The sequence below is a fragment of the Manis pentadactyla genome, chromosome 1 (genome assembly GCF_030020395.1).
Source record: "Manis pentadactyla isolate mManPen7 chromosome 1, mManPen7.hap1, whole genome shotgun sequence".
Taxonomy (NCBI): domain Eukaryota; kingdom Metazoa; phylum Chordata; class Mammalia; order Pholidota; family Manidae; genus Manis; species Manis pentadactyla.
This window is the reverse complement of record NC_080019.1, coordinates 74,897,661-74,911,946: the sequence shown is the minus strand read 5'-3', so window position 1 is coordinate 74,911,946 and position 14,286 is coordinate 74,897,661. Positions and strand designations below refer to the sequence as shown.

The 14,286-nt window shown below is 41.4% G+C and overlaps 1 protein-coding gene across 5 annotated transcripts in view; it reads right to left on the bottom strand.

The window, feature by feature from the left end:
- Window positions 1-11,495, bottom strand: part of CEP70 (centrosomal protein 70) — a 159,856-nt gene extending 148,361 nt beyond the window's left edge. For 2 of the 5 annotated variants that reach the window (XR_008996551.1, XM_057498775.1), the window contains exon 1: window positions 11,289-11,494. The gene's annotated coding sequence lies outside the window, so the exon portion shown is untranslated. Of the gene's footprint in view, window positions 1-11,288 lie in introns of all 5 variants that reach the window. The other 3 variants (XM_057498768.1, XM_057498779.1, XM_057498772.1) reach the window with 2 other exon arrangements.
- Between the last annotated feature and the right edge of the window lie 2,791 nt (window positions 11,496-14,286).

Below are 14,286 nucleotides of genomic sequence, written 5' to 3'. Positions count from 1 at the left end.
GCAAGACCCATCTATATGCTGCTTACAAGAAACTCACCTCAAACCCAAAGACATGTACAGACTAAAAGTCAAGGGATGGAAAAACATATTTCAAGCAAACAACAGTGAGAAGAAAGCAGGGGTTGCAGTACTAATATCAGACAAAATAGACTTCAAAACAAAGAAAGTAACAAGAGATAAAGAAGGACACTACATAATGATAAAGGGCTCAGTCAAACAAGAGGATATAACCATTCTAAATATATATGCACCCAACACAGGAGCACCAGCATATGTGAAACAAATACTAACAGAACTAAAGGGGGATATAGACTGCAATGCATTCATTCTAGGAGACTTCAACACACCACTCACCCCAAAGGATAGATCCACTGGGCAGAAAATAAGTAAGGACACGGAAGCACTGAACAACACAGTAGAGCAGATGGACCTAATAGACATCTATAGAACTCTACATCCAAAAGCAGCGGGATATACATTCTTCTCAAGTGCACATGGAACATTCTCCAGAATAGACCACATACTAGGCCACAAAAAGAGCCTCAGAAAATTCCAAAAGATTGAAATCCTACCAACCAACTTTTCAGACCACAAAGGCATAAAACTAGAAATAAACTGTACAAAGAAAGCAAAGAGGCTCACGAACACATGGAGGCTTAACAACACGCTCCTAAATAATCAATGGATCAATGACCAAATCAAAATGGAGATCCAGCAATATATGGAAACAAATGACAACAACAACACTAAGCCCCAACTTCTGTGGGACACAGCAAAAGCAGTCTTAAGAGGAAAGTATATAGCAATCCAAGCATATTTAAAAAAGGAAGAGCAATCCCAAATGAATGGTCTAATGTCACAATTATCGAAATTGGAAAAAGAAGAACAGATGAGGCCTAAGGTCAGCAGAAGGAGGGACATAATAAAGATCAGAGAAGAAATAAATAAAATTGAGAAGAATAAAACAATAGCAAAAATCAATGAAACCAAGAGCTGGTTCTTCGAGAAAATAAACAAAATAGATAAGCCTCTAGCCAGACTTATTAAGAAGAAAAGAGAGTCAACACAAATCAACAGTATCAGAAACGAGAAAGGAAAAATCACGACGGACCCCACGGAAATGCAAAGAATTATTGGAGAATACTATGAAAACCTATATGCTAACAAGCTGGGAAACCTAGGAGAAATGGACAACTTCCTAGAAAAATATAACCTTCCAAGATTGACCCAGGAAGAAACAGAAAATCTAAACAGACCAATTACCAGCAACGAAATTGAAGAGGTAATCAAAAAACTACCAAAGAACAAAACCCCCGGGCCAGATGGATTTACCTCGGAATTTTATCAGACATACAGGGAAGACATAATACCCATTCTCCTTAAAGTTTTCCAAAAAATAGAGGAGGAGGGGATACTCCCAAACTCATTCTATGAAGCTAACATCACCCTAATACCAAAACCAGGCAAAGACCCCACCAAAAAAGAAAACTACAGACCAATATCCCTGATGAACGTAGATGCAAAAATACTCAACAAAATATTAGCAAACCGAATTCAAAAATACATCAAAAGGATCATACACCATGACCAAGTGGGATTCATCCCAGGGATGCAAGGATGGTACAACATTCGAAAGTCCATCAACATCATCCACCACATCAACAAAAAGAAAGACAAAAACCACATGATCATCTCCATAGATGCTGAAAAAGCATTTGACAAAGTTCAACATCCATTCATGTTAAAAACTCTCAGCAAAATGGGAATAGAGGGCAAGTACCTCAACATAATAAAGGCCATCTATGATAAACCCACAGCCAACATTATATTGAACAGCGAGAAGCTGAAAGCATTTCCTCTGAGATCGGGAACTAGACAGGGATGCCCACTCTCTCCACTGTTATTTAACATAGTACTGGAGGTCCTAGCCACGGCAATCAGACAAAATAAAGAAATACAAGGAATCCAGATTGGTAAAGAAGAAGTTAAACTGTCACTATTTGCAGATGACATGATACTGTACATAAAAAACCCTAAAGACTCCACCCCAAAACTACTAGAACTGATATCGGAATACAGCAAAGTTGCAGGATACAAAATCAACACACAGAAATCTGTGGCTTTCCTATATACTAACAATGAACCAACAGAAAGAGAAATCAGGAAAACAACTCCATTCACAATTGCATCCAAAAAAATAAAATACCTAGGAATAAACCTAACCAAAGAAGTGAAAGACTTATACTCTGAAAACTACAAGTCACTCTTAAGAGAAATTAAAGGGGACACTAACAGATGGAAACTCATCCCATGCTCGTGGCTAGGAAGAATTAATATCGTTAAAATGGCCATCCTGCCCAAAGCAATATACAGATTTGATGCAATCCCTATGAAACTACCAGCAACATTCTTCAATGAACTGGAACAAATAATTCAAAAATTCATATGGAAACACCAAAGACCCCGAATAGCCAAAGCAATCCTGAGAAAGAAGAATAAAGTAGGGGGGATCTCACTCCCCAATTTCAAGCTCTACTATAAAGCCATAATAATCAAGACAATTTGGTACTGGCACAAGAACAGAGCCACAGACCAATGGAACAGACTAGAGAATCCAGACATTAACCCAGACATATATGGTCAATTAATATTTGATAAAGGAGCCATGGACATACAATGGCGAAATGACAGTCTCTTCAACAGGTGGTGCTGGCAAAACTGGACAGCTACATGTAGGAGAATGAAACTGGACCATTGTCTAACCCCATATACAAAAGTAAACTCAAAATGGATCAAAGACCTGAATGTAAGCCATGAAACCATTAAACTCTTGGAAGAAAACATAGGCGAAAACCTCTTAGACATAAACATGAGTGACCTCTTCTTGAACATATCTCCCCGGGCAAGGAAAACAACAGCAAAAATGAGTAAGTGGGACTATATTAAGCTGAAAAGCTTCTGTACAGCAAAAGACACCATCAATAGAACAAGAAGGATCCCTACAGTATGGGAGAATATATTTGAAAATGACACATCCGATAAAGGCTTGACGTCCAGAATATATAAGGAGCTCTCACGCCTCAACAAACAAAAAACAAATAACCCAATTAAAAAATGGGCAGAGGAACTGAACAGACAGTTCTCCAAAAAAGAAATACAGATGGCCAACAGACACATGAAAAGATGCTCCACATCGCTAATTATCAGAGAAATGCAAATTAAAACTACAATGAGGTATCACCTCACACCAGTAAGGATGGCTGCCATCCAAAAGACAAACAACAACAAATGTTGGCGAGGCTGTGGAGAAAGGGGAACCCTCCTACACTGCTGGTGGGAATGTAAGTTAGTTCAACCATTGTGGAAAGCAGTATGGAGGTACATCAAAATGCTCAAAACAGACTTACCATTTGACCCAGGAATTCCACTCCTAGGAATTTACCCTAAGAATGCAGCAATCAAGTTTGAAAAAGACAGATGCACCCCTATGTTTATTGCAGCACTATTTACAATAGCCAAGAATTGGAAGCAACCTAAATGTCCATCAATAGATGAATGGATAAAGAAGATGTGGTACATATACACAATGGAATACTACTCAGCTATAAGAAAAGGGCAAATCCAATCATTTGCAGCAACATGGATGGAGCTGGAGGGTATTATGCTCAGTGAAACAAGCCAAGCGGAGAAAGAGAAATACCAAATGATTTCACTTATCTGTGGAATATAAGAACAAAGGAAAAACTGAAGGAACAAAACAGCAGCAGAATCACAGAACTCAAGAATGGACTAACAGGTACCAAAGGGAAAGGGACTGGGGAGGATGGGTGGGTAGGGAGGGATAAGGGGGGGAGAAGTAGGGGGGTATTAAGATTAACATGCATGGGGGGGTAGGAGAAAAGGGAGGGCTGTACAACACAGAGAAGGCAAGTAGTGATTCTACAACATTTAGCTATGCTGATGGACAGTGACTGTAAAGGGGTTTATAGGGGAGACCTGGTATAGGGGAGAGCCTAGTAAACATAATATTCGTCATGTAAGTGTAGATTAGTGATAGCAAAAAAAAAAAAAAAAAAAAAGGGCAGTTCCTGTGTGGTAACCTCCAACGAGTTCTACACAAGGGTATAAAGGGCATATAAAAGTGTAGGCAAAGGGTCTGTTTGTGTTTATACAGAGGATCAAAGCCTAATTGGGCTACCCCGAAAATGAACTAAGATACGATATGAAAAAGAACTTCCAACATCTGCACCCTCTGGAAGACTCATGCCAGAAGATGATCATCAAAAAACCCCAACAAAGATCCACGCACTGCTACAGCTGTAGATGCACTCATCCCACCAGTTCCTGGACCTGCCATGGGAATGAGGAAGGAGATATCTAAGCTGGCCTGTGCATATAGTAAAACAACAAAATTGGACTGGATCTATACTGTTGGAACTCAACCAAGAATTTGGAGAAGTGCAAATTGTAGCGCTCCAAAGTCTTACAACTACAAACTATTTATTGTTAAAAGAACATATGGCATGTGAACAGTCCCCAGGAATGGGTTGTTTTAATTTGTCTGATTTCTCTCAGACTGTTCAAGTTCATTTGGACAATATCCACCATATCATAGATAAGTTTTCACAAATGCCTAAGGTGCCTAACTGGTTTTCTTGGTTTCACTGCAGATGGCTGGTAATTACAGATATGCTTTGGTTATGTAACTATACTCCTATTATGTTAATGTGTGTGTGCAATTTAAGTAGTAGCTTAAAACCTATACATGCTGAAGTTACTCTACAAGAAGATATATCAAAGAAATAATCAATCTTCCCAAGTTTTCTTCCGCCTGCTACTTCTATAGCTTTTCTTCTTCCTTCCTAATTACAACCCTTAAATAGAATTCGTGCCTCATATCAAATTTACCGAGTATCATAATTCTTCCAAGTGGTAAAGATACCTCAAGACAAATGCTGGGCATAGAAGCCACAGGGCATAAATATGCAAAGAAGTAAAAAGCTAACTTTTTCAAACAATAAGGCTTCTCTCTCACTTACCAACTTCACATTTCCCTGTATGGCCCCGGAAGATGACTGGTTAGCCAGAGACGGGTAAGATTCCTCAAGGGAGGAACAACCTAAGACAGGCACAGTCGCAGGGGGGCCATCAGGTGAGAAATTGGGGATCAACAGAGGTGAGGCTTAGAACCTCACCCCCCCGTTCTGAGAGAAATCTTCTGCATACGTGGATGTTTTATTGCCCTGGTCTAGCTTGGATTAACACATAGTCTACAGGCACACACCTGATCATCTACATGTGCTCTCTTACAACACTAAACTATGTTTTCTACCTTTATCTTGTATCTACCTACCACTTCAGCATTTTATTAAAAATAATAATAATAAAGAGAGAAATGTGGTATCCACATATAAATCAAGTATAAAAACCAAATGAGTATTCATATTTGAACTGACTGTTTAGAGTTCATAATGCATGAGCAAAACCGAAAGTTTCTGTGATGACTGCCCTTGTACTGTTCACTATGTAACTTATTCATTATGTAAGAATTTGTTCTACATGTAAAAACTTGTTTGTTATGCCTCAGAAGATTGGAGACTGACAAAAATTAGGCTTGGGGTGGAATAATGATTGTGCATTGAGCATTGACTCCCCTATACAGAATTTTATTGTCGTTAACAACCATTTGATCAATAAATATGAGAGATGCCCTCACAAAAAAAAAAAAAAAAAAGGACAGACTTCCAATGGTAAAATAAATTAGTAACCGGGATGTAAGGTATAGCATAAGGAATATAGTCAAGATATTGTAACAGCCTGGTAGGGTGATAGCTGGAACCTAGAATTATGTATATAAATGTTCTACCACTGTGTTGTACACTTGAAACTCATGTAATGTAATACTGTGTGTCAACTACCCTTCAATAAAAAATAATTATTAAAAAAAAAAAAAAAAAAAAAAAAAAAAAAAAAAAAAAAAAAAAAAGAATTGTAATGAAATCCAGGTAAGATAAATTCAAAGAGACCTACCGCAAGACACATACAATCAAACTTCTGAAAGACAAAGAGAATATTGAAAGCAGCAAGCAAAAAGTGACACATTCTGTAAAAGAGATCCTCAACAAGAAGACGAACAGATTTCTAATCAGAAACTTTGGAGGCCAGATGGTAATTGTATGATATAGTCAAAGCACTGAAAGAAACTGGGATTCAAGGATCCCTTATTTGGCAAAACTGTCCTTCAAAGTGAGGGAGTACACAGAGCCCCCTGGGAACCCCCAGGCCACACCCACTTGGGCTCCAGCAGTCCCATCAGGGTGTCCCCTACATCAAGCACCCTGTCAGCACCCCTCCACCCATGTGCACTTCGACTCCTGCCTTCCTGCCAAGGCATCCCCTGTGCAGAGCACCCCAGGACTACCTAGCCTATGCCCACATCAGCTCCAGCCATCCCACCAGGGAGACCCCTACAAGGGATGACTTGAAAACCCCAGGTCCACACCTACTTCAGCTCTAGCCATCCTACAAAGGCATCCCTGATATTCAGTGCTCAGGGACCCCCAGACCATACCTTCCAACTAGACTGCGCCTGGGCACACACAATCTACACAGGGGACAGTCCTACACAAGGCTGCTCCCTCATCACTGGTCAAACAAAATAAGGACAGAGGAGAATACCCCAAATGCAAGAAAAAAACTTCAGAAAAAGAACTAAACAAAACAATCTACCTGACAATAGTTAAGCAACCTACCTGACAAAGAGTTCAAAGTAATGGTTATAAAGATGCTAACTGGACTTGAGAGAATTTACCTCCCACAAACCATCTCTACAGTGTATTTTGGAGGGACTGCTATAGATGGAAGTGTGGCTAAGGCTAAATAGCTGTCTTCAGAGGAAATAAAACTATAGTAAAGAAAGTAGAACAATTAATTACTAAGCAGATGCACAATCAAATCAACTACCCCCAAAGGTAGTCAAGGGATAGACAAAGAGTACAGAAATATAATACCTAATAGATAAAGAATGGAGGAGGAAGAAAAAAGAAGTGAAAAAAAAAACCTTTAGATTGTGTTTGTAATAGCATACTAAGTGAGTTAAATTAGAATCTTAGATAATAAGGATGTGCACTTTGACTCCTGCCTTCCTGCCAAGGCATCCCCTGTGCAGAGCACCCCAGGACTACCTAGCCTATGTCCACTTCAGCTCCAGCCATCCCACCAGGGAGACCCCTACATGGGATGACTTGAGAACCCCAGGTCTACACCTACTTCAGCTCTTGAACATTTGGTAACCACAAATCTAAAGCCTGTAATGGCAGTAAGTACATACCTATGAATAATCACCCTAAATGTAAATGGTCTGAACACACGAATCAAAAGACACAGAGTCACTGAATGGATTAAATAAAAGACCCATCTATATGCTGCCTACAAGAGAGTCACTTCAAACCCAAAGATATACACAGACTAAAAGTGAAGGTATGGAAAAAGATATTTCATGCAACTAATAGGGAGAAAAAAGCAGGAGCTGCAGTACTTGTACCAGACAAAACAGACTTCAAAACAAAGAAAGTCACAAGAGACAAAGAAGGACATTACATAATGATAAAGGGGTCAGTTCAACAAGAGGATATAACTATTATAAGTATCTATGCACCCAACACAGGAGCACCTACATATGAGAAACAAATACTAACAGAATTAAAGGGGGAAATAGAATGTAATACATTCATTTTAGGAGACTTCAAACCACCACTCACTCCAAAGGACAGATCAAACAGACAGAAAATAAGTAAGGAGACAGAGGCACTGAACAGCACATTAGAACAGATGGACCTACCAGTCATGTACAGAAGAAATACAGATGGCCAATAGGCAAAGGAAAAGATGCTCCACATCAGAAATCATCAGGGAAAAACAAATCAAAAACACATGATATACTACCTCACAGCAGTCAGAATGGCCACTATCCAAAAGACAAGAAATAACAAGTGTTGGTGAGAATGTGGAAAAAAGGGAATCCTCCTACGCTGTTGGTGGGAATGTCAGTTGGTGCAGCCACGGTGGAAAGCAATATGGAAGTTCCTCAAAAAACTAAAAATAGAAATACCATTTGACCCAGTAATTCTACTTCTAGGAATTTATCCAAAGACAACAAAATCCGATTCAAAAAGATATATGCACCCTATGTTTATTGCTGCATGATTTACAACAGCCAAGATACGGAAGCAACGAAAGTGTCCATCAATAGATGAATGGGTAAAGAAGATGTGGTAAATATGCACAATGGAATATTATTCAGCCATAAAAAAGAAAGAAATACTGCCATTATTTGCAACAACGTGGATGGATCTAGAGAGTATTAAGCTCAGTGAAATAAGCCAGGCGGAGGAAGACCATTATCAAATAATTTCACTCATCTGTGGAGTATAAGGACAAAGAAAAAACTGAAGGAACAAAACAGCAGCAGACTCACAGAACCCAAGAATGGACTAACAGTTACCAAAGGGAAAGGGGCTGGGGAGGATGGGTGGGAAGGGAGGGACAAGGGGGAAAAAGGGACATTACAATTAGTATACACAATGTAGTGGAGGGGTACGGGGAAGGCAGTATAACAGAGAGAAGACAACTAGTGATTCTATAGCATCTTACCACGTGATGGACAGTGACTGTACTGGGGTATGTGGTGGGGACTTGATGATGGGGGGAGTCTAGTAACCATGTTGCTCATGTAATTGTACATTAACGATACCCAAATAAAAAAAAAAAGCAAAACAGCATGAACAAAACAGCAGTAGACTCATAGATGCTGATAAGGGACTGCTGTTTCCGATGGGGGAGGGGTTGGGGTGGGTGACTGGGGAAAGTGTGGGGGATAAAGTCATAGCATGGAGAACATAGCCAATGATTCTGTAACATCTTCCTATGTTGACAGATAGGAGCTGTACTAGTCGGGGGGAGGATTTAATAATATGGGTAACTGTTGAACCAGTGTGTTGCACACTTGAAACTAATATAAGATTGTATATCAACTATATTTCAATTTTAAAAAAGGAAACAGAACAGTGCTGGGCACACAGCAGGACAGTGATGGTGATTAGAGTTGATGACCAGCTATTTGTTACCTTAGTTACTTAACCTCTCTGGGCTTCAGTTTCCTTAAGTGAGTTTAAAATACCTCCTGAAAGGATTATCAGGAAATTGAAAGAAAATATACATAATGTGCTAATTACAGTATTCAATAAATAATAGGCCCTTTTCATGGCCTCTCAACATCTAGAGAGAGGCACTTGTCACATTAAACATACCTCAGTCATAGCACATTCCTCTGGCACTTTACACCTGGTCATTCAAGATGATCTAAATGAAATGACCACCCAGTGAGCCTTACATCTGAAACTGGACCTTCATCTAGGTTTCAAAAAGATAAAACATATCAAAATCTTAAAATGTTCAACCTCCTAAGTATGAATGATTTTGTGTCATTCCAGAGCAGGCATCTGCGTTACTGGTAACCACTGAACTCGAGCTAGAACAAGTAAAGTAAGTAACTGCCAGTGGACTCCATCGTTCTCCACCATGCCTTTATTGACTTGGCTGAGAGTCCAAATCAACCATCATCTATCTCCAATTATGACTTTTGGCTTCAAAGGTAGAATATTCTCATTTTGCAAGGATACTAAAATGAAGCACTCTCAAATACCACTCAACACGAAAGGCAAAGGCAGGAAGAAAAACTAACACCTCGATTCCACCTGTGCCCAAGCCCTCCTTTTCAGAGGTCCTTGATGTGAAATTATTGTGCCAACAGTTTACACTGCGTTTACCCCACTTCCGCTGAGACTAGACACAGGTCTTAAACTTTGAGTCACAGTAAGGGACCAAATGCTTCCCCAGGCCAAGGGAGAGAAGATATAGTTGTAATCAGTGCCATAACAAACCTAAAGTAAGACTGTGGGAATAGAGGTTGCAGGGTAGGAGCTGGATTGTACATGGCATAGAAAACAAAGTGCAGAGACGCAAAACACAGTTACATCTTCTGGCACTGTCCAGGGTTCCAACAGTTCTTTGATAATTTATCCTTTATAGGTCTGAAGCCCCTGTAACATGCAACATACATTGAAATGTAATTATTTTTCACCACTTATTTGGAGAAAAGCTGGAAATAATATGGCCAGTAACTGTTCTTTCTCAAATGAGTCACAGCAAAATCTGTAATCGGTTTTCTCACAAGCAGGTATTTCACATTACTACCATAAATGGAACATACAATGCTTCCACAGTCTCTATTGTCCACTAAATGCAAAAGCTCTATTCCAAAAATATGGCAACATGCTGTTTAACTTTCCTACGAAGAACTGAATCTACCACAAATAAGGAAAAGGCAATTAGAATTGGTTATCAATTAGACCAAATCATTCCGCCCCAGGAGAGGTTAGAAAAGGGCCAGAACGCCTCCCTCCTTTCAAGCACAAGCTGCAGACAAACCTTAGTGAGCCACCTCTTCCCCAAGGTATGATGGGGGAGGCCCGGGTTTAGCAGGCAATACACAAAGCTAAAAAAAAATTTTTTTTAATTACGCGGAGAATTGAAGTCAATATGGGTAATGTCTACAATCATGTTTAATATTACTGTGGTTAGTAGAAACTCTGTCTGGTCTCTATGTTAAAAGTCTCCCAGCCTTCTGACATTTCCAGCTCACTGATTTTAACATAATTAAATTAGATTCTGCACAAAGTGAGAGAACCCCCGAATCTGGAATAAGTCTAATAAACCGGAGATAGGAATACCCACCTAACTTTTCACTTACCCCTCTCTTCCCCGCCCCTTTGCTCCAAGTCTTCACTAGCCCAACAACCCTATCGGCACTTGGCACTGAAGAGTGGAACGGGTCAGCCCTGGCCGACTCCTATGGATGGAGTCTCCTCAGAATCCAATCTGCGCCAGGTAGCATTCTCGGCCTTACACTTACTGTCTCATTTAACCTTCTCAATCACGACGGAACGCAAGTTACCAGCTGTCTTCTACAAACAAAGACATTGAGGCGCTGAGACGTTAAATGAGAAGCCAAAGATCACAAAGGGGAGCCCGGACTCGAACCAAGTTTGTCAGGTCCCCCAATCTTATACTGGGATTTTTAACTGGCGTGAACTAGCCCCAAACTGCTCCTCTCTGGAGGCCCCAAAGAGAGTCAGTTTGGCCACTAGCAGGGACCAACTGAGGCCAATTCCGGGCGTGCGTCGGAGGGGCTCCAGCCGACGCCTGTGTGAAACACCAGGGTCACTCACCGTCCTCAGTCGCGGCCTCCCACCAGCACTGCGCCCGGTCCCACCCGGCTCAGCCGCCGCGGGCCCCAGGAGCGCGACGGGTATCCCGCCGCGGGAGGCCTACCAATCGAGCCGGAGCGCGTTGAGAGACGTGCCCCGGCTCCGCCTCTGACCGCCGGAGCTATATTTTCGGGTCGCACTGAGAGACTGGGTTGGCCCGGAGCCTGATTGGCTCCGCCGTTGGGGGCGGGGCTCTACTAAAAACTACTCAGTACGCCGTGCTTGCCGTCTGCGCCTGCGCATTTCCCGTGAGCTTTCTGCATGCTCCGCCCTGGCAGGCGCTCTATCACCGAACTGGAGTCTCGTTTGCCGGGAAGACTTCAGAAACATGTTTGAAGCTGTCAGGGAACGTGAGGCCGGGGCCATGTCGCCACCGCAGACCGTGACTGCGAGGTCTTGATGCGGGACCAGCTAGCTTGTTCTCAGTGTCCCAGACCCGGCTGAGAGCTGCAGAATCCTACATTTGGAGGACCCCAGTATGTGTGTGTTGGTGACATTTACCTTTCCAGTCCGTATTTTCCAAATCGCTACAAAGTGTCAGACCCGACGTCGGGCTCCAGAACTGCAGATGTGGCTGACCGGAAATGCTCAAAGTCTAATTAGGGAGGTGCGTATACACTCTGAAATTAAGAAACAGTGTGGTAGGCAAGATCAAAGAAGGGTGTGTTGGGTGTAAAAGGGAAAGAGAAGGATTACCTAAGTCTTCCTAGACCAGAGGGTCTCAAACCTGGTTGCACGTTTAGAATGACCTGGAGATTCTTGAGAACTCTTGATGTTCAGGACCCCGACCAATTGACTAAGAATCTCCAGGGTGGGACCCAGGTATCAATAGTCTGTAAAGCTCCCTGGGTGATTCCAGTGTGTAGCCAAGCTCGAGAACTGCAAACCTAGAGGAATACTTAAGAATGATTCTAAATACCAAGAGTTCACCAGCAATACAGGGAGGAAAGAGATTTAGAGAAAACTTCATGTGCAAAGTAAGAAAATCTCAAAGCACATTATATTGCGTCCTTCACAAGTGCTCAGGAAACCTTATATATATAAATATATATTTGGTAATTAAACCTGGGCTCCTTTGGTACAGCTCATATCTGCCCTCCCCAAAAACCAAACTCCCAAAGCATGTACAAATATAATGGAACGTACTGAAGGCTTCCTGAGGAAACTGAGTGTGTTGCCATCATTGGAGGGGCAGAGAAGGCCTTAGGAGGTATGCTAAGGAGCTGGGACTTTATCCAGGAGGTGATGGGGAACAACAGACGAGTTCCCAAAAGTGGTATAATAAAACGGACAGGTTTTTTTGTTTGGGTGTCTTCAAGCCTAATTTTCTTGTGTCCTGATAATATAGGTAAAAATGGCTCCTCAGTGGAAATTGGGGATCAACAGAGGTGAGGCTTAGAACCTCACACCCCCTGTTTCGAGAGAAATCTTCTGCATCCGTGGATGTTTTGTTGCCCTTGTCTAGCTTGGATTAATACTTAGTGTATAGGCACACACCTGATCATCTACATTTGCCCTCTGACAGCACTAAATTATGTTTTTTACCTTTATCTTGCATCTACCTACCACTTCAGCATTTTATTAAAAATAATAATAATAAGGGAGAAATGTGGGATTCACATATAAATCAAGTATAAAAATCAAACGAATAATCATATTTGACCTGTTTATAGTTCATGATGCGTGATCAAAACCGAAAGTTTCTGTGATATGACTGCCCTTGCACTGTTCACCATGTAAGAATTTATTCACTATGTAAGAACTTGTTCACCATGTAAAAAAAAAAAAAAAATGGCTCCTCAGTGTACAAATATGATCACTGCTTTTTCTTCCACAAAAGGAAATCAACCGCATCCTCTTTCAGTTTAATAAATTCAGAATCTACAACTGGGGTCCTCATCCACCCTTTTCAAAAACTCTTGGGAGGTTAAGTGATCCAAAAATTCTAAGGGGAAAGACCCAACTTCCACACACTGAAGCGGAAGGTCCTGGCGTCTCACCTGCCCACCATTATCTTTGCATCTTATAGCCACATGGCGTCGCTGTTGACGTGTATTTTTCCAACTGATGAAATGATGCAGGTCCATGGAGCCACAGATTCCACAATGGCCAACAAGAATCTCCCACTAAACGCATTCGGCCATCGTATCTCTCACAAGGAGGTCTCAGGGTCGCAGCTCTTAGGGTACAATACTTTCAGGCCCATACTGTCTTCTTTCAGGTAACTGAGGCCACTGTGAGTTTGATATCTGTGTCTGTTCCATGAAAACATGTCCTCACCACCACCACCACCCACAACAAGGGCCCTTTCCATGCCTGGCTATTCATGCTAGCAATGGTTGGCCGACATTCATTTTCAGCCCTCAAGACACAAAAACCCTTGTTAGAGATGTTAGAGAGGGCTGTTACCTATATGTAAACGTTTGCTCAGTACAACAGGAGTGCTGCCAGAGCCAAGAGCAAGTTGGAGAGCCTAAGCCTGGGGTTCCTGCATTGAACAGGACCCCAGAGGTGTGTTAAATTGGTTCCAGGTGAGTGGCTCTCCCTAGCTCCCAGATACAATTTTCTCAAAATTAAAAAACTTTAAAATCACTACCAGCAGGCCTATATTAAAAGAAATTCCAAGTATGTAAAGAAAATTATCAAAAAGACAAGTCTGAAATGCAAAGGCTGTTGAGAAAAGAAAACGATACACATGTACATAAATCTAAAAAACACTGAATGTTATTGTCATGAAGGCAAATTTGTGGGCTAGGAAAAGGACAGACTAAAATGAAACCCGACTGCATGGTGGCAGAGGGCGACCGTTGGAATTAGTGTTTCAAGGGCCCTGTATTGTTTGGAGAGCGGGCTGTGAGGTTTTGTTATGTGTGCGATGTAAAGTTCTAAGGGGAGCCACTCTAAGAATAGGAATAGAATCAATACTTCCAAACCAGTAGAAAGAAAAAGAGGAATAAGA